The sequence below is a fragment of the Rattus norvegicus genome, chromosome 3 (genome assembly GCF_021556685.1).
Source record: "Rattus norvegicus strain SHRSP/BbbUtx chromosome 3, alternate assembly SHRSP_T2T, whole genome shotgun sequence".
Classification (NCBI taxonomy): Eukaryota; Metazoa; Chordata; class Mammalia; order Rodentia; family Muridae; genus Rattus; species Rattus norvegicus.
This window is the reverse complement of record NC_141536.1, coordinates 84731504-84753444: the sequence shown is the minus strand read 5'-3', so window position 1 is coordinate 84753444 and position 21941 is coordinate 84731504. Positions and strand designations below refer to the sequence as shown.

Below are 21941 nucleotides of genomic sequence, written 5' to 3'. Positions count from 1 at the left end.
CTACATATATCAAATTTGTGTCTGATAAATGTTCAGAAGAATTAAAATAAGTTGCATAACTCACAATTCTTTACTTAATTTACTTCTTTTGAATAAAGTAAAAGAATCTAGTCATAAGTGTACAAGTCTATTTTTGAGGGGTTAGAGTTCCCCAAAGCTCACATAGAGACAAAGCTTTTCCTGTCCTAGGCAAGGGGACAAGGTACTTCTATAAGAGAAGGCTGATTCTGACTTTTTAAACACTATTTCCATAATTACTACTTCAGTCTCTGTGAGCCCCTAAGAGCTCTGCTTAGTTGATTCTGTGCTGTCCTCAATGCCTCTGGATCCTACAGTCCTCCTTCCTCCACCACTTTCTTCCACAGCTTCCTAGAGCTCCAGCCAGTGTTTGGTTGTGGGTTTCTACATTTGACCTCTCACTTGCTGGATGAAGCCTATCTGATAATGATTGAGCTAGGCTCTGAGTACACAAAATATCAGGAATTGTATCATTGTCAGGTTTTGTGTGTGTTTTTTTTTCTTTTCTTTTTTTTTTTTTTTGGTTTTGGTTTTTCATTTGTTTGTTTGCTTTTTGGGTTTTTTCTGTTTGTTTGTTTGTTTTGCCAGTCATGTTTTCTTCTATCCTAGGTCCCTGGGCTATCCAACCTCTGTGTCCTAACCTTCCAAGTAATGTCAGGCATGGACTCTCTCTCAAGTATAGTCTTCAAGTTAGATCGCTTGTTAGCTAGCCACTCCCACACATTCAGTGCACCATTGCCCCAACAAATCTTGCAGAGAAGACCGATTGTTGGTGGTAGGGGCAGGAGGTTCTCTGTATATATGTTATACTTTTTTCTTTATTAATACCTTTAATTATCATTTTTACACCAATACAGCATTAAGGATATATATATATATATATATATATATATATATATATATATATATATATATATCTTCAACTTCATTTTCAATTTTCAGCAATTCAGATACATATTATGTTATCATCTTAAGACTACAAAGAACACAAAATGAAGGAAGATTGAGAAAGTTGGTTTCCCAAATAGTCACTAGTGATTATGCACTTTCTTCTTAGTGTTTTTTATTGGAACTTAAATGTGCTGACATGGCTCTGCAAGAAGAGAGCTGTCTGGGAGGGGAAGAGGCAATATGAAAATAGACCGTCAGCTAGAAAAAAGCTAACAAGAATATCGACAAACAATATATTTGAAAGGTGCTTGCACTTCTCAAAGAGCCCAACAAACAAAGGGAAGTAACCACAGACCTCAACAGGACACACTTAACAGCACTGTAAAAGGAATGATGGGCAGACTGGAGAGAGATGCGGCAGTAACTTCCTTTAAGATATCCTAGCTGGGTATCAAAGCCTAGAGCAAAGCCTACCTATCTTGGTTAAAAAAGCTGTGACTTAACCTCCTTCACACGGACATAATTAACAGCAGCTTCCCATGGAAAGCACTAGATGGACTGAAATAAAATGTTTATGGAAAGGAGTCAAAACCAGACAGCAAGGTATTGTGGGTACTGAATGGGAGCTAAGTGCTTCTAGCTCTCTGCTCTACACATCAAGATAAAACTCTACAGGTAAAGCACAGGGTAAGTATAAATTAATGTTATGCTTCAAATGCAGCAATCACATGGAGCTGCAAGAAATTAAACATTTCTGTAGACTACAAAAATGGAAAGCACAGCCCCTTGACCATCTTTATCTCAGAAATAATCACTGATCTATGATGCTGTACTATTCAATAAGAAAACAGTGAGGTGCCACCAACACAACCCTCTTGTCAAAGGAAATGACATGCAAACACACAAGAAGGTGATGGGGCTCCACCCAGCATAGGATATTCACTGAAAAAGATAAGCCTGAAGGAAGCCTTACAGAAGAAACCTGGGACACAGCTTTCTCCAAATACACCCCTATGAAAACCTTAACTTTTTGAGTCCTGGAGTCAGCCAGGCCATTTTTCATCTTGAGTTAGTGGAGAAGACAGTTTCAAGGCATTTGCCTTTCCTGAAATTGCTAACTAGAGATGATTCTAGAATATGTTTAAGAATTTACATATATTAGAGGTCACTCCTATTCATAAAGTTGGCTTACTGAACTCTGCAAATTTGGTCATTGTGATAAATCCTACTACTCCCCTGTTTGGTCATGGGCAGGAAACAGCAGATTGTCTCCTGGCTAGACAGTAAGTAAAACAGAGGTAACAAAAAACAAAACAAAACAAAAAACTCCAGTCTCAATGCACGAAGAAGCTACTAAAAAGACTGACCACTAATTTTGGTTCTGGGAAATGAAGCTATCTGTCAACTCCCTCATAGAATGGTGCCCTTGAGGTAATTTTTATTCTTCAAGTGTTCTTAACTTCTTGCCAATGCTATTCAAAACTGGACCCAGTTAGATGGCGGTGGTGTCTGGTTTGGAACAGAGCTGGATGAAGTGCTGAACTCTCCCCACAAGTCATTGCTTATAGAAACTGGAACTGGTGCTGAAGTCAAGGCAGGATCCAGAGAATCCAAATGTAACAGGATATTTGAATCATTACCTCCATATTAGATTTTGGAATAGGTGGTGGGGTGACATGGTTGCTGACGGCAACTGAGGAGGGTGGTGTGGGAATAGTGACTTTGCCTCCAGGTGAAAGTGGGAGTAAGTTCAGGCCCCTGTCCCTGAAGCCCAGGGCTTAGAAGCACCTCCTTTCTTGTCTGTAATGTTCCTAGTACTCAACTTGATGGTTTGTCCTTCCTTGAAACCTAAATCGAACTTGGGATGATTATCTATTTCAGGCAATTCTTTGGAAATCTTAGTTTCCTGCTTTACCACTTGAAGTGATCTTGCAGATCTAAACATTAAAGTCGAAGGCATCTTCCTAATCGGTGAAGCCAATGCCAACAAATGCTCTGTGCCCGGCACCATTCTGGAATATGATCACAAAGTAGCAGCCGTAGTCTGTCACAGTCTCCAGGGCAACACCAGGATACTGTTCTACTGGTGTCTGAGCAGAAAGCTTCCCTGAAATTTTATCTTCCAGTTTGATGTAGGCAATCTTCCCTTTTGAAGTGATTCGGAGGTGACCAGTTGAATACATTGGTCTAAATTCCAGTCAGATGACCTCTAACCTTGGTTAGGAGCCAGTGACTGAATCTAGTAGATGCTGACTTCAGGCTTCATGTAGAAAACAGATTCATGTTCCAGCTTAGCCACTATATAGGCTTCATGTTATGCTTTTATAGTTGGTATTCTTACAGGATTCCAACAGTGGAATTCGGGTTGTCCCTGACTTTTAATTTTTTTGCTACCTCTTGGGACCCCTTTCCTCCTACTAGGTTGCCTCATCCAGCCTTCATATGAGGGTGTGTACCTAGTCTTAGTGTAATGTACTATGCCATGCTCAGTTGAGGCTAACTTCCTTAGGAGCCTTCTCATTGCTCATTTCTGAAGGGAAATGGAGGGGAAGTACAGGGAGGGAGAGGGAAGAGTTAAGGGAAGAGAAATTACAGAAGAGATACTTTGAACGAGAGAAGAATAAAAAAATTCCTTAAGCATCTTTCTCTCTGGGCATTGTGTATCTTTCTCTCATCCATTTCTCCACCTGCTTGTTTATTCCTCAGGGAAGTTGTGCATATCCTGGAGACCCATCCTTTCATACAGAGCATGAACTACAGGGCAAGTTCAGTCTAGAGCAAGAGTTTTTGAAGAATATTGGAAAATTTATGTCAATGAAGCTCAAAATTTCCAATCAGCCATTAAAGGCTTTAAAACATCAAGATTTTCCAAACTGAGTCCTTCTCGTTGCCTTGATTTATGTTTTGTACTTTAGGAATTGTGAGCAGGGCACAAGCACAACCATTTCATGGACAAAATGCATCTTTTTTAAAAAATAGTGCACAGGGCAGAGGGGGTGATTTCTCTAACTGGATCCTGAGTGTCTGGACATTCCTATCATGACTCATTTACTGAACCTATTTAATCTTAAAATGTGATGGAATGAAATAAAAAATTATTTAAGGAACATTTACTTAAAGCTTTAACTTATTAACAGAGAACTTGCTGCTTGTAAATTGATTAATTCTTCTCTTATTTATATTGCGTTGGAGTACTGTATTTTAAAATATACTAGAAATTTTAGAAGGCCTTGTACAGTAGAAAAATGTTTACATCACTTTTGTTTTCTTTGCGTGGTTCTGACACTAATGCTTGAATAAGACTTTTGTGACAGGTAGTCAAGGAAAAGTGCTATATTGCCCTGAGCCTTAAGTCTATTGCCTCAAGCATATTGTCTGTAACTTAAATGGACCACCATGTTGCATGTCCTTAGATTGTCATACTTTTTAAGCATTTGAACCTAAGTGAATTCTAAGTAAGCAAGACTTTTAAATATAGTTTTCTTACTCTCTGAGACTAATACAATTGAAACATTCTCTCTTCTCACACATCCCTTCAAGCCATGCTATTTTATTCCCTTATTCTATTTAAAATTAATAGCCTATTTTCCCCTATTGCTATTGTTGATGGTGGTGATGGTGGTGATGGTGGTGGTGGTGGTGGTGATGGTGATGGTGGTATTGGTGTGTGTGTGTGTGTGTGTGTTTGTATGTTTGTGTGTGTGAACACGTAAATAAAACATGCACAGTCAATATAATGCAATGTGTATTTATATGTGTATAACATGGTACAGAAAATATAAATAAGATAACCAATAGAGTATTTTTGGGGAAGATGACTTCTTCCACTTTCAGCATTCCGTAGTTGTTTCAGTTCTTTGTCTAAGGTTGAAGATTCATGGGCTGTCCCAGTCCAAGTTATCATGTCTATTTATTTCATTTATTTTGGTATCCAGGCACTGAGATTTCATGGATATACTCTTCTGATGTGCTTCAGAGACTCCATCTCAGAGAATCCTCCATGTTCTTCTGGATCTTCTAGTTTTTCTATCTCATGTTTGCAATGATCTCTGAACTAAAATATAATAAAATATTTTTTGCCCCAAGTTGCATTCATTTACCTTGTTTAATCAGAACAAAAGAAAATCCAGCTAAGACTTGGTCCTGGTCAAAGGCTGCAGAAATTGTAGTGGTTTGTATCTGTTGCAATGTTTCCTTGTTTAAAAGATATGAACTACACTTTTTTTCTGAATTTAAGATTAAATATATATACACTGTTGTTGGAGATTATGCAAGTTCAGTAAAATAGTTGTTGTGTATAGTCTTTCAAAATCTATGAATTCAGTGATCCTTGGTGTTTGGCTAGATTTCCAGTACCAGCTGTGATATTACTCTTGTTGACAAGTTCTTGAGTCCAATCAAATTGTTATTGGATACTGCCAAAGGATTTTGCAAGTTCTATTATGTCTTTAAGCTTATCTTGTTATACTGGACATTGTTGTGGTTCATAAGCATAATAATAGGTACAGAGTACACCATTTGCAGCTTCCTTCTTTTGGAAGCTTGCGTGGTACATTATGGTACTATGAAATCAAGTCTGCAGAGAGCAGGCTTTTTGTTCAGACTAAATTGAACTTCCTTTTGGTTCGGTGTCTAGGTTATATGTTATTCCAAAGGAATTTGCAAATTGCTCTGTCTTTCTCTAAAAAAGACTTCAATAGGAATTACGTTGAATCTGTAGATTGGTTTTGGCAAACTGAAGACCCAGAAATGAACCCAAACACCTATGGTCACTTGATCTTTGACAAAGGAGCTAAAACCAACCTATGGAAGAAAAATAGCATTTTCAACAAATGGTGCTGGTTCAATTGGAGGTCAGCATGTAGAAGAACACAAATCAATCCATTCTTATCACCCTGTACAAAGCATAAGTTCAAGTGGATCAAGGACCTCCACATCAAACCAGATACAATGAAACTAATAGAAGAAAAAGTGGGGAAAAGTCTTGAACACATGGGCACTGGGGAAAATTTCCTGAAAAAAACACCATTGGTTTATCCCCTAAGATCAAGAATTGACAGATGAGAATTTGTAAAACTACAAAGCTTCTGTAAGGCAAAAGACACTGTCATTAGGATGAAACGGCAACTAACAGATTGGGAAATGATCTTTCCCAATCCTACATCTGATAGAGGGCTAATGTACAAAATATATGAAGAACTCAAGAAGTTAGACTCCAGACAGCCAAATAACCTTATTAAATATAGGGTTCAGAGCTAAGCAAAGAATTCTCAACTGAGGAAGATTGAATTGCTGAGAAGCACCTAAAGAAATGCTCAACATCTTTAGTCATAAGGGAAATGCAAATCAAAACAACCCTGAGATTTCACCTCACACCAGTGAGAATGGCTAAGATCAAAAACTCAGGTGACAGCAAATGCTGGCAAGGATGTGGAGAAAGAGGAATACTCCTCCGTTGTTGGTGGGACTGCAAACTGGTACAACCACTCTGGAAATCAGTCTGGAGCTTCCGTAGAAAACTGGACATTCCACTACCAGATGACCCAGTTCTTTTAGGCATATACCCAAAAGATGCTCCAACATACGACAAAGACACATGCTCCACTATGTTCATAGCAGCCTTATTTATAATAGCCAGAAGCTGGAAAGAACCCAGATGCCCTTCAGCAGAGGAATGGATACAGAAAATGTGGTACATCTACACAATGGAGTACTACTCAGCTATCAAAAACAATCACTTCCCCATAGCTCCCTGCTCCCAAACCTCATGGGCCCAGAAGTGTATGCAATCCTGAGACTGCAAGGCAGGAGACACCGCAACGTTCGCTCACATCCTTGGCCCAAGAGGAAACTGTATAGTGCCTCTGAGCATGGGAAGATTGCAGCAGTCAAGCTGCAGAAGCCCTGCAGTCCAGACTGCACCTGGATCTGAAAGGACCCAGTCAAACAGCTCCCTAAACCCAAATCCCGTGGGAGGGAGAGCTAGACCTTCAGAGGGGCAGACATGCCTGGGAAACCAAGGAAGACTACTCTCTGCCCACATTTATGACTCTAGAGAAAAACACCTAGCGCCATCTGGGCCCCCTGTACACAAGGACCTACGATAAGTAGGGGCAGGCCCTTCTGGTTCCCGCAAAGAGTGACAGCTGAAAGCCAGTGGACAGGAATGACTACACGCCTGAGATCAGAACACTATGTTCACATAACTGGCTGAAAGAAAACAGCAAAACAGGTCTAGAGCACTCCTGACACACAGGCCTATAGGAAGGTCAAGCCACTGTCAGAAATAGCAAAGCAAGTAACACCAAAGACAACCTGATGGCAAGAGGGAAGAGCAGGAATGCAAGCAACAAAAACCAAGACTACATGGCATCATCAGAGTCCAATTCTCCCACCAAAGCAAACACTGAATATCCAAACACACAAAAAAATCAAGATCTAGATTTGAAATCACATATGATCATGATGATGGCGAACTTTAAGAAAGATATAAAGAACTCCCTTACAGAAATGCAGGGAAACCCAAGTAAACAAGTAGAAGTCCTTAGAGAGGAAACATTAAAAATCCCTGAAAGAATTACAGGAAAACACAATCAAACAGGTGAAGGAATTGAAAATGGAAATAGAAACAATAAAGAAAGCACAAAGGGAGACAACCCTGGATACAGAAAACCAAAGGAAGAGACAAGGAGCTGCAGAAACAAGCATCACCAAGAGAATACAAGAGTTAGAAGAGAGATTCTCAGTAGCAGAAGATTCTGTAGAAATCATCCACACAACTGTCGAAGATAATGTAAAATGGAAAAAGCTAATGGCCAAAAGCATACAGGAAATCCAGGACACAATGAGAAGGTCAAACCCAAGGATAATAGGTATGGAAGAGAGTGAAGACTCCCAACTCAAACGATCAGTAAATATCTTCAACAAAATCACAGAAGAAAACTTCCCTAACCTAAAGAAAGAAATGCCCATAAACATACAAGAAGCCTACAAAATTCCAAATAGATTGGACCAGAAAAGAAACTCTTCCCGTCACATAATAGTTAAACACCAAATGCACAAAACAAAGAAAAAATATTAAAAGCAGTAAAGGAAGAAGGTCAAGTAGCATATAAAGGCATACCTATCAGAACTACACCAGACTTCTCACCAGAGACAGTGAAAGACAGAAGATTCTGGAGAGATGTGCTACAGACCCTAAGAGAAAACAAATGCCAGCCAAGGTTACTATATCCAGGAAAACTCTCAATTAACAGAGATGGAGAAACCAAGATACTCGATGGCAAAACCAAATTTACACAATATCTTTCTACAAATCCAGCCCTACAAAGGTTAAAAATGGTAAAGTCCAACACAAGGAGGCAAGCTACACCATAGAAAAAGCAAGAAACTAATCTTTGTGCAACAAAACATAGAGAAGCACACAAACATAATCTCACTTCCAAATATGAATAAAACAGGAAGCAGCAATCAATATTCCTTAATATCTCTCACTATCAATGGAATCAATTCCCCAATAAAAAGACACAGATTATCAAACTGGATAGGCAATGAGGATCCAGCATTTTGCTGACTACAGGAAACACACCTCAGAGACAAAGACAGACACTACCTCAGAGTAAAAGACTGGAAAACAACTTTTCAAGAAAATGGTATGAAAAAGCAAGTTGGAGTAGCCATTCTAATATCAAATAAAATCGATTTTCAACCAAAAGTCATAAAAAAAAAATAAGGAAAGACACTTCACATTCAAGAAAGGAAAAATCCGCCAAGATGAACTCCCAGTCCTAAATATCTATGCTCCAAATACAAGGGCACCTACATACATAAAAGAAACCTTTCTGAAGCTCAAAACACACATTGCATCTCATACAATAATAGTAGCAGATTTGAACACCCCACTGCCATTAATGGACAGACCATGGAAACAGAAGTTAAACAGAGACATAGACAGACTAACAGAAGTTATGAACCAAATGGACTTAACAGATATTTATGAAACACTCTAACCTAAAAGAAAAGGATATACCTTCTTTTTACCACCTCATGGCACTTTCTCCAAAATTGACCATATAATCAGTCACAAAACAGGCCTCGATAGATACAGAAAGATAGAAATAATCCCATGCATCCTATCAGACCACAATGGGCTTAAGCTTGTCTTCAATAACAATAAGAAAAGAACACCAACATATACATGGAAGTTGAACAATGCTCTAGTCAGTGATAACCTGGTCAAGGAAAAAATAAAGAAGGAAATTAAAGACTTCTTAAAATTTAATGAAAATGAAGGTACAAAATACCCAAACACAATGGGACACAATGAAAGCTGTGCTAAGAGGGGAAGACCTTTGTCCTTCCATGGTTGGACCCCCAGTGCAGGGGAATATGGAGGGGGCATTAAGGGGATGGATGGGGGAATACCCATATGGAGGAGGAGGGGATGGGGGCTTATGGGGCAGTAAACCAGGAAAGGTAATAACATTTGAAATGTAAGTAAAGATATATATCTAATAAAAACTTTGTGAATAAAAAAATTAATCTGTAAGATTCATGAAATTAATTTTTGACAAAGGCTTTGGGATTCTGAACCCCCCCCCCCCGATTCTTTTTGTCCATCCCTATATATACTCTGGCTGTCTCTGTGTCTCTGTGTCTCTCTCTCTGTCTCTGTCTCTCTTTCTCTCTATTTCCTTTCTTATTTCCTATCTCTCAGCTTCTCTTCTTCTCTCTACACCCTATTTTTTCTGGTGATTATTCTAGTGGTTTGTCTCATCACATCTTTTGGTTCTTTCTCACAAAATTACTCTTTATGATGAGACTTGTAACATGGTATGCTAAAGAAAATATTTTATGAATTGATTTAAATGGCTAATATATGTAAAAAAAAGAAATTAAAAACAGGAGCCTGTTATTTACGGTGTCCTAGTATTATAAAGTTAGTGGTTTTTTTTACTTACCATGAAAGCTATTCTTATCCTCATATGTATACCTGGACAATGGATCTCACCCATGCATTTAAACTTCATAGTCAACTCATACTTTTTAAACCTGCTTGATTTATAATGCTTATTTTAATAATTATTTTTAGTAAAATATATAAAATCATTATCCAAAATGCTTTAATATGACAAATATTAGGTTATTAGATCATGAGAAATAGTCAATCATTTCTGTATCGCTGCAGCGTCAACATTTTGAGTTCATAGTTTCTAGATTTTTGAATATGAACATTTGACCTCATATTTTCTCTATTTTATTTTTATCCTAACAACACATTATCTTTCCTGCTTCAATTTAAGAATGAAAAATTAAATTTGAAAAAAATTACAAAGTTCTAACCGTTGATATATAATGAATATATGGATGAAATTTGAGAGTGATAGTAAATGTTCAGTTAGGATTTCTACATCCTTTAAATTATCTAGTGTGGAATTTTCTCTGTTTTCTGGTCATTCTGATGAATACTTAAAAAAATCTCGAGAGAGAAAAAGATATCTTTCAGAAAAAACATTCATCTTAGTCTTTGAAGAATCACAACCTTCCTCTTCATCATGAGACTATTTGTTTTAAACTTATTCAGTATAATACCAGACCAACATGTAGAAGGATTTAATGAGTCATATTCCTCAAGTAATGAACTTAAACACAGCCTTTTAGATTCTTGATAATATCATCTTTCATGAGTGGCCCTTGCCTCTCATTCCAATCACTAGTCATTTATACATTCCCATGAACATTCACTATCTGGATATTTCTATTCTTTGCAGGGGACTCCAAGTTGTTAATGAAACTATTAAGAGCATGTTCTTTGCTGAGAGATAGTGAGAGGTGGTTTTGCCATGTGGGTTACCTATTAATGCTTGTGTACTACTTCTTTAACTAGGCCAGTCAAAGCTTAAAAAAATATATATGCATATACATAAAAGTATATCCAAATTTATATATACAACTATATATGTGAGCATATATACAATGATGTATATATAATTCAAGTATATATTAATATAAAAGACCATATATTAATAATCTATTACATATAATGTATGTATTTATTATGTGCTTCATATATTATAAATACTTGTATTTATATATTTAAATACTTATATTTTTATAAAATGTATACGTATATAACTATATGTGTAAAATGTATGTGCACATCATCTTTCCACATTAGTTCTATGTTTCTAGTTTATAAATTTTATATTACAAAATAATCTTGATCTACTTATTCATATTTTATGACCTTTAGACCAAGTTCTTTTTCATTTTTTGATTGTAAATTAAATTTCTGATGAATTTTCACACAGATTGGGCTTTTGGATATTTTATCATTCAGAGATGTTGAAAACTAGTTTATAATTGGCAGAAAGACAAATTCTATGTAACAAGTAGTAATTTCAAATGCTTATGAAATTGCTTGTGTTCATCTTTTAAATAAATAGCAACCGAGACAATATGGCTTGAGTTGTTTTGACATTAAGCATCCTGCATTTGCGTGATGACTCCTTTAGAAATCATTTTGTTTCAAAAGCATATATTAACTTGTTAAAAATAAGCCAAGCATTTTAAATTTGTATTTGAGACAGTAAAATGAGAATTAATTCCTAAGTATTTGAAAACACTCTAAGTAAAGATATTGTAATGAAATGGGGTCAGGTGAATGATATGTAGTTAATGGTTATTTGTAAAACATCAGTTTTTAAAGAGTGGTGCTAGAATTCTAACTATGTAAATGTGGTTGGAAGAAAATAGGAAATTTAGTCAGTACAGTAGAGACTTAACTAAGGAAGATAATCTTAAACAGCAAAGGGATAAAAATTTAAATAATGATTGATCTAAATTTCCTTAGCTGGGAATTCAATAAGACAATTATACATTTCAACGACAATATAAATATTCTAATTTTAATGGAAATTATTTTCTTAGAATCACATTTTTTTTAAAAATCAGTTTTTTCAAATATCAGTAATATAATAAAAGTGGGCCTGTTATACATAACAAAAAATTTATATGTAAGCAAATTTCTATTCCTATAGAGAAAGAAGAAAATAGCAGACAAGAAGCTCTAGAGAACTTTTTACCTTGCTGTGTGTCATAGGTAACCTTCTCAATAATATTTCACAATATCAAGAACTCTACTATAAACAAAAACTATGAAAGGTTAAATTATAATGAGTAATGGTACAGACTGTTCAAAGTAAAAGTGGGGAAATTTTTGAGAGATTTTTCAAAGCTATGTGTATATTGCTGAAAGCAAAAATGAATAAAGAGCTATTGAATTTGTGGTAATATCACCTCTAATGTTAAAACTTACAAATATTTCATGATTTTTTCTCATGAGTAGCCCGTACAAAAGAACAAAATTTAGTCATCCTTTTTCCTTTCCTCACTTCCTTACACTGAAATTTTATATTCTCTCTCTCTCTCTCTCTCTCTCTCTCTCTCTCTCTCTCTCTCTCTCTCTCTCCTTTCAGAGTAATTTTATCTTTGGAACTGCCTTTTACCAAAGTGCAGAATATTGTGTAATGACTACCAACCAAACTGATCTTTCTAATTATTTAGATTTTAATGTGATGGTGTTTAAGGTTCAAAAAAAGAAGAGTTTTAACTTGAAATCATGCCAAATATAATATGGAAGCTAGTGGTTGATGAAAAACAGATAAAGCAAATCCAGAGAAATGCATCATGATAGAGTTAGTATCCAGATTTTTAGAGAACATAGAAATGTATTTTCTACTAGTACCTGGAATCAGAAATAAGGGTGGTGAGCTGGCTTAGTTGTGTTGAATGCTCTCCACCTAGTTTCTATATAAATATGTATGAAATTTTCTCTTCTTTATAAAAGCAACCATCTTATTTGGTTACATTCATGTGCTTAAGAATTTATTTTACACTAACTACCACCTTAAAACACTATTTTAAAATAATTATATTGGTGGTTACAACTTGAATATATGAATTCAAGGGAATTCATGCAGGTTTATGTGGAGGAAAGATGATCTTTGAACTCTGTACCTATAATGTAGTTCAGTGTACAAGTGTGGGCTCCAAGCATGATGTTGTCTTCCAAGCATAGCACCCTGTTCATTGTCTTCTCAATATCCTTCGATGATGGGATTGTGGTTCATAATGGCCAATAAGTTTCAATACCCTACCATATACTTTATATCATTATTTTCATGAATATTTAGAGTTAGATCCAAAGGCAGGGAACATTTTCTGGATCTCCAAGTGTGGATACTTGTAATGTTTCTTTCCAAATATTCATTGAAGTTCTTCTCGGAATCACAAACAACTAGTTTTCTGAACACAACAATGTGGTGTGTTTTACATCACCTTAAATCTTTAGCAGTCACTGACATCTTAGGCAATTTCTTTATAAATTGAAGCTATCAGACATACTGTTGTTTGACTTCCTTTTGTGCCCAAACCTCTTTCCACTCCCTCTCTGTCTTCCCTCAGTTTCTCAGCCCTTAAAAATGTCAGCATGGCTTAGACACAACTTGTATCTACTTTTATCACTAGCTGCATTCTGTTGCAAATGGAATTTGAAAGACAGGTAGTTTCAAGTACAGTTTGAAATGCTGACTAGAAAATACATGTTACTGAGTGCCAGAAGGAAGGATGTCTCCAGCTGCAAACTTGATGGCTTGATTAGAATGTTATCACATTACAAGCAAAAAAAATCAAAGCATTATTTCCTTCTTAATTAATCTTCCTTACCCTAGTTATAGCTCTTAGCGATATTAGCAGTCAAAGAATTTCAAAAGGTCTCTGCACAGGAATAATTCTTGATTTTTCTTTGTCTTTATCTTCATTTTCAAATGAAAGTCTATCTCCAAAACTTAGTCCATTGTTTTTTCTGTTGTCTAAACATTCATAGTGTTATTCTAGTTAAGTCTATTGACAATTAAACTTCTTACTTTCTCCTCACAACATACAATAACACTGTTAAAATGACGGTGTGATAACTGTGTTTGTAATATTTACTGAAGAGTGCAATCAGCATACAACTACATTTGATTATCTAACCACATATGCTTATCATGTTTTCTATCATATTTTAAATTTACATATATTTACACATTTTATGTTATTAAAATAAGCAAAGATTATATTTACCTTAGAGAATTTTTATTATTCTCAATTCTTGGGTTTTTCACTTAAAATTTTATTTTATTAATGGATATTTGCCTCTTAACATTCAATCTATATAGTTAAATTCTCATTCCCTTGAAAAAAATTTATTGACCATTCTCTCCCTTTTTTAGGATTTTTAGTTTACATTTCAAATATTCCCTGTCCTGGTTTCCTGGACATAAGATCCCTATCTCATCCCCCTTCCCTTCTTCTATAAGGGTGTTTCCCTCCCTGACCACCCCCATTCCCCATCCACCCAACATTGCTCTACACTGGGGGTCCGAACTTGGTAGGACTAAGGGCTGTTCCTTCTATTGGAGTCCAAGAAAGCCATCCTCTGCTACATATGCAGCTGGAGCCATGAGTCAATCCATGCTTATAGTCTGTGGGTAGTGGTTTAGTCCCTGGAAGCTCTGGTTGGTTGGCATTATTGTACTTAAGGGGTTACAAGCCACTTCAGCTCTTTCAATCCTTTCTCTAATTCCTCCAATGGGGTTCCCATTCTCAGTTCAATGGTTTACTGCTAACATTCGTCTCTGTATTTGACATGCTCTGGCTGTGTCTCTGAGGAGACAGTTACATCAGGTTCCTGTCAGTATGCATTTCTTAGCTTGATCAAAGTAATCGAGTTATGGTGGAGATCTATCTATATCTATATCTATATATATATGTATAATCTATCTATATCTCTATCGCTATATCTATCTATCTATCTATCTATCTATCTATCTATCTATCTATCTATCTATCTACACACACACACACACACACACGGGTCACATGTGGGGCAGGCTCTAGATGGCCGTTCCTTCTGTCTCTGTTCCAAACTTTGCCTCCATAGTCCCTTCATTGAATACTTTTGTTCCCCTCTCAAGAAGGAGTGAAGCATATGCACTTTGTTCATCCTTCTTGAGCTTCATATGATCTGTGGATTAAATCTTGGGTAATTTGAGTTTTGGGGCTAATATTCACTTATCAGTGAGTGCACACCATATGTGTTTTCCTGTGATAGGGTTACTCACTCAGGATGATATTTTCCAGTTCCATCCATTTGACTATGAATTTCAGGAAGACATTGTTTTTGATAGCAGAGTAGTACTCCATTGTGTAGATGTACCACATTTTCTGTATCCATTCCTTTGTTGAAGGGCATTTGGGTTCTTTCCAGCTTCTGGCTATTATAAATAAGGCTGCTATGAACATAGTGGAGCATGTGCCTTTGTTGTATGTTGGAGCATCTTTTGGGTATATGCCCAGGAGAGGTATAGCTGAGTCCTCAGGTAGTGCAATAACCAGTTTTCTGAGGAAGCTGCAGACTGATTTCCAGAATGTTTGTACCAATTTGCAATCCCACCAACAATGGAGGACTGTTCCTCTTTCAACACATCTTCCCTAGCATGTGTTGTCACCTGAGATTTTTTTTTGTAGTTTTATTTAATTTATTTAATACTTAATAATAATTCTTTGGTTTCCGTGCAAACATCCCCCTCCCCCCTCCCCTTCCTTATGGGTGTTCCACTCCCAACCCTCCCCCCATTGCCGCCCTCCCCCAACAGTCTAGTTCACTGGGGGTTCAGTCTTAACAGGACCCAGGGCTTCCCCTTCCACTGGTGCTCTTACTAGGATATTCATTGCTACCTATGAGGTCAGAGTCCAGAGTCAGTCCATGTATAGTCTTTAGGTAGTGGCTTAGTCCCTGGAAGCTCAGGTTGCTTGGCATTGTTGTAAATATGGGGTCTCGAGCCCCTTCAAGCTCTTCCAGTTCTTTCTCTGATTCCTTCAACGGGGGTCCTATTCTCAGTTCAGTGGTTTGCTGCTGGCATTCGCCTCTGTATTTGCTGTATTCTGGCTGTGTCTCTCAGGAGAGATCTACATCCGGCTCCTGTCGGTCTGCACTTCTTTGCTTCATCCATCTTGTCTAATTGGGTGGCTGTATATGTATGGGCCACATGTGGGGCAGGCTCTGAATGGGAGTTCCTTCAGTCTCTGTTTTAATCTTTGCCTCTCTCTTCCCTGCCAAGGGTATTCTTGTTCCCCTTTTAGAGAAGGAGTGAAGCATTCACATTTTGATCATCCGTCTTGAGTTTCATTTGTTCTAGGCATCTAGGGTAATTCAAGCATTTGGGCTAATAGCCACTTATCAGTGAGTGCATACCATGTATGTCTTTCTGTGTTTGGGTTAGCTCACTCAGGATGATATTTTCCAGTTCCAACCATTTGCCTACGAATTTCATAAAGCCGTTGTTTTTGATAGCTGAGTAATATTCCATTGTGTAGATGTACCACATTTTCTGTACCCATTCCTCTGTTGAAGGGCATCTGGGTTCTTTCCAGCTTCTGGCTATTATAAATAAGGCTGCGATGAACATAGTGGAGCACGTGTCTCTTTTATATGTTGGGGCATTTTTGGGTATATGCCCAAGAGAGGTATAGCTGGATCCTCAGGCAGTTCAATGTCCAATTTTCTGAGGAACCTCCAGACTGATTTCCAGAATGGTTGTACCAGTCTACAATCCCACCAACAATGGAGGAGTGTTCCTCTTTCTCCACATCCTCGCCAGCATCTGCTGTCACCTGAGTTTTTGATCTTAGCCATTCTCACTGGTGTGAGGTGAAATCTCAGGTTTGTTTTGATTTGCATTTCCCTTATGACTAAAGATGTTGAACATTTCTTTAGGTGTTTCTCAGCCATTTGGCATACCTCAGCTGTGAATTCTTTGTTTAGCTCTGAACCCCATTTTTTAATAGGGTTATTTGTTTCCCTGCGGTCTAACTTCTTGAGTTCTTTGTATATTTTGGATATAAGGCCTCTATCTGTTGTTGGATTGGTAAAGATCTTTTCCCAATCTGTTGGTTGCCGATTTGTCCTAACCACAGTGTCCTTTGCCTTACAGAAGCTTTGCAGTTTTATGAGATCACATTTGTCGATTCTTGATCTTAAAGCATAAGCCATTGGTGTTTTGTTCAGGAAATTTTTTCCAGTGCCCATGTGTTCCAGATGCTTCCCTAGTTTTTCTTCTATTAGTTTGAGTGTATCAGGTTTGATGTGGAGGTCCTTGATCCACTTGGACTTAAGCTTTGTACAGGGTGATAAGCATGGATTGATCTGCATTCTTCTACATGTTGACCTCCAGTTGAACCAGCACCATTTGCTGAAAATGCTATCTTTTTTCCATTGGATGGTTTTGGCTCCTTTGTCAAAAATCAAGTGACCATAGGTGTGTGGGTTCATTTCTGGGTCTTCAATTCTATTCCATTGGTCTATCTGTCTGTCTTTGTACCAATACCATGCAGTTTTTATCACTATTGCTCTGTAATACTGCTTGAATTCAGGGATAGTGATTCCCCCTGAAGTGCTTTTATTATTGAGGATAGTTTTAGCTATCCTGGGTTTTTTGTTATTCCAGATGAATTTGCAAATTGTTCTGTCTAACTCTTTGAAGTATTGGATTGATATTTTGATGGGGATTGCATTGAATCTGTAGATTGCTTTTGGTAAAATGGCCATTTTTACTATATTAATCCTGCCAATCCATGAGCATGGGAGATCTTTCCATCTTCTGAGGTCTTCTTCAGTTTCTTTCTTCAGTGTCTTGAAGTTCTTATTGTACAGATCTTTTACTTGCTTGGTTAAAGTCACACCGAGGTACTTTATATTATTTGGGTCTATTATGAAGGGTGTCATTTCCCTAATTTCTTTCTCAGCTTGTTTATCTTTTGTGTAGAGGAAGGCTACTGATTTATTTGAGTTAATTTTATACCCAACCACTTTGCTGAAGTTGTTTATCAGCTTTAGTAGTTCTCTGGTGGAACTTTTGGGATCACTTAAATAAACTATCATATCATCTGCAAATAGTGATATTTTGACTTCTTCTTTTCCGATCTGTATCCCCTTGACCTCCTTTTGTTGTCTGATTGCTCTGGCTAGAACTTCAAGAACTATATTGAATAAGTAGGGAGAGAGTGGGCAGCCTTGTCTAGTCCCTGATTTTAGTGGGATTGCTTCAAGTTTCTCTCCATTTAGTTTAATGTTAGCAACTGGTTTGCTGTATATGGTTTTTACTATGTTTAGGTATGGGCCTTGGATTCCTATTCTTTCCAGGACTTTTATCATGAAGTGGTGTTGAATTTTGTTAAATGCTTTCTCAGCATCTAATGAAATGATCATGTGGTTTTGTTCTTTCAGTTTGTTTATATAATGGATCACGTTGATGGCTTTCCATATATTAAACCATCCCTGCATGCCTGGGATGAAGCCTACTTGATCATGGTGGATGATTGTTTTGATGTGCTCTTGGATTCGGTTTGCCACAATTTTATTGAGTATTTTTGCGTCGATATTCATAAGGGAAATTGGTCTGAAGTTCTCTTTTTTGTTGGGTCTTTGTGTGGTTTAGGTATAAGAGTAATTGTGGCTTCATAGAAGGAATTCGGTAGTGATCCATCTGTCTCAATTTTGTGGAATAGTTTGGATAATATTGGTATGAGGTCTTCTATGAAGGTTTGATAGAATTCTGCACTAAACCCATCTGGACCTGGGCTCTTTTTGGTTGGGAGACCTTTAATGACTGCTTCTATTTCCTTAGGAGTTATGGGGTTGTTTAATGGGTTTATCTGTTCCTGATTTAACTTTGGTACCTGATATTTGTCTAGGAAATTGTCCATTTCCTGTAGATTTTCAAGTTTTGTTGAATATAGGCTTTTATTTTAAGATCTGATGATTTTTTGAATTTCCTCTGAATCTGTAGTTATGTCTCCCTTTTCATTTCTGATTTTGTTAATTTGGACACACTCTCTGTGTCCTCTCGTTAGTCTAGCTAAGGGTTTATCTATCTTGTTGATTTTCTCAAAGAACCAACTTTTGGTTCTGTTGATTCTTTCTATGGTCCTTTTTGTTTCTACTTGGTTGATTTCAGCTCTGAGTTTGATTATTTCCTGCCTTCTACTCCTCCTGGGTGTATTTGCTTCTTTTTGCTCTAGAGGTTTTAGGTGTGCTGTCAAGCTGCTGACATATGCTCTTTCCTGTTTCTTTCTGCAGGCACTTAGCGCTATGAGTTTTCCTCTTAGCACAGCTTTCATTGTGTCCCATAAGTTTGGGTATGTTGTACCTTCATTTTCATTAAATTCTAAAAAGTTTTTAATTTCTTTCTTTATTTCTTCCTTGACTAGGTTATCATTGAGTAGAGCATTGTTGAATTTCCACGTATATGTGGGCATTCTTCCCTTATTGTTATTGAAGACCAGTTTTAGGCTGTGGTGGTCTGATAGCACGCATGGGATTATTTCTATCTTTCTGTACCTGTTGAGGCCCGTTTTTTGACCAACTATATGGTCAATTTTGGAGAAAGTACCATGAGGAGCTGAGAAGAAGGTATATCCTTTTGCTTTTAGGATAGAATGTTCTATAAATATCTGTTAAGTCCATTTGGCTCATGACTTCTCTTAGTCTGTCTACGTCTCTGTGTAATTTCTGTTTCCATGATCTGTCCATTGATGAGAGTGGGGTGTTGAAATCTCCCACTATTATTGTGTGAGGTGCAATGTGTGTTTTGAGCTTTAGTAAGGTTTCTTTTACGTATGTAGGTGCCCTTGTATTTGGGGCATAGATATTTAGGATTGAGAGTTCATCTTGGTGGATTTTTCCTTTGATGAATATGAATTGTCCTTCCTTTTCTTTTTTGATGACTTTTAATTGAAAATTGATTTTATTTGATATTAGAATGGCTACTCCAGCTTGCTTCTTCTGACCATTTGCTTGGAAAGTTGTTTTCCAGCCTTTCACTCTGAGGTAGTGTCTGTCTTTGTCTCTGAGGTGTGTTTCCTGTAGGCAGCCGAATGCAGGGTCCTCGTTGCGTATCCAGTTTGTTAATCTATGTCTTTTTATTGGGGAGTTGAGGCCATTGTTGTTGAGAGATATTAAGGAATAGTGATTATTGCTTCCTGTAATATTCATATTTGTATGTGAGGTTATGTTTGTGTGCTTTCACTCTCTTTGTTTTGTTGCCAAGACGATTAGTTTCTTGCTTCTTCTAGGGTATAGCTTGCCTCCTTATGTTGGGCTTTACCCTTTATAATCCTTTGTAGTGCTGGATTTGTAGAAAGATATTGTGTAAATTTGGTTTTGTCATGGAATATCTTGGTTTCTCCATCTATGTTAATTGAGAGTTTTGCAGGATACAGTAACCTGGGCTGGCACTTGTGTTCTCTTAGGGTCTGTATGACATCTGTCCAGGATCTTCTGGCCTTCATAGTTTCTGGCAAAAAGTGTGGTGTGATTCTGATAGGTCTCCCTTTATATGGTACTTGACCTTTTTCCCTTACTGCTTTTAATATTCTTTCTTTATTTTGTGCGTTTGGTGTTTTGACTATTATGTGACAGGAGGTGTTTCTTTTCTGGTCCAATCTATTTGGAGTTCTGTAGGCTTCTTGTATGCCTATGGGTATCTCTTTTTTTATGTTAGGGAAGTTTTCTTCTATGATTTTGTTGAAGATATTTACTGGTCCTTTGAGCTGGGAGTCTTCACTCTCTTCTATACCTATTATCCTTAGGTTTGATCTTCTCATTGAGTCCTGGATTTCCTGTATGTTTTGGACCAGTAGCTTTTTCTGCTTTACATTATCTTTGACAGTTGAGTCAATGATTTCTAGGGAATCTTCTGCTCCCGAGATTCTCTCTTCCATCTCTTGTATTCTGTTGGTGAGGCTTCTATCTAGAGCTCCTTGTCTCTTCTTTTGATTTTCTATATCCAGGGTTGTTTCCATGTGTTCTTTCTTGATTGCTTCTATTTCTATTTTTAATTCCTTCAACTGTTTGATTGTGTTTTCCTGGAATTCTTTCAGGCATTTTTGCGATTCCTCTCTGTAGGCTTCTACTTGTTCTCTAATGGAGTTCTTCACGTCTTTCTTGAAGTCCTCCAACATCATGATCAAATATGATTTTGAAACTAGATCTTGCTTTCCTGGTGTGTTTGGATATTCCATGTTTTTTTTGGTGGGAGAATTGGGCTCCGATGATGCCATGTAGTCTTGGTTTCTGTTGCTTGGGTTCCTGTGCTTGCCTCCCACCGTCAGATTATCTCTAGTGTTACTTTGTTCTGCTATTTCTGACAGTGGCTAGACTGTCCTATAAGCCTGTGTGTCAGAAGTGCTGTAGACCTGTTTTCCTGTTTTCTTTCAGCCTGTTATGGGGACAGAGTGTTCTGCTTTCGGGCGTGTAGTTTTTCCTCTCTACAGGTCTTCAGCTTTCCTGTGGGCCTTTGTCTTGAGTTCACCAGGCAGGTCACTTGCAGGGGAAATGTTGGTCCTACCTGAGGTTCCGAGGCTCAAGTGAGCTCGTGGGGTACTGCCTAAGTCCTCTCCGCGGTGGCAGCAACCGAGGAGATCTGCGCCGCTCTTTCCGGGAGCCTCCATGCACCAGGGTTCCAGATGGCGTTTGGTGTTTTCCTCTGGCGTCTGGATGTGCGCAGAGTGCAGTCTCTTCTGGTTTCCCAGGCGTGTCTGCCTCTCTGTAGTTTTAGCTCTCCCTCCCACGGGATTTGGGTGCAGATAACTGTTTATCCAGTCTGTTTCCTTCAGGTTCCGGCGGTGTCTCAGGCACAGGGGTCCTGCCGCTCCTGGGCCCTCCCCTACGGGAACCCAGAGGTCTCATACAGTTTCCTCTTGGGCCAGGGATGTGGGCAGGTGTGGGCAGTGTTGGTGGTCTCCTCTGCTCTGCAGCCTCAGGAGTGCCCACCTGACCAGGCGGTGAGGTCTCTCTTTCACGGGGTTTGGGAGCAGAGAGCTGCTGCAGGCTGGGATCCGCAGTCACCTGAGATTTTTATCTTAGCCATTCTGACTGGTGTGAGGTGAAATCTCAGGGTTGTTTTCATTTGCATTTCCTTGAATACTAA

At 37.8% G+C, this 21941-nt stretch overlaps 1 pseudogene; it reads right to left on the bottom strand.

Annotated features, from left to right (window-relative positions):
* Positions 1-2385: 2385 nt before the first annotated feature.
* Positions 2386-13000, bottom strand: LOC148006521 (adaptin ear-binding coat-associated protein 1 pseudogene; annotated as a pseudogene).
* Between the last annotated feature and the right edge of the window lie 8941 nt (positions 13001-21941).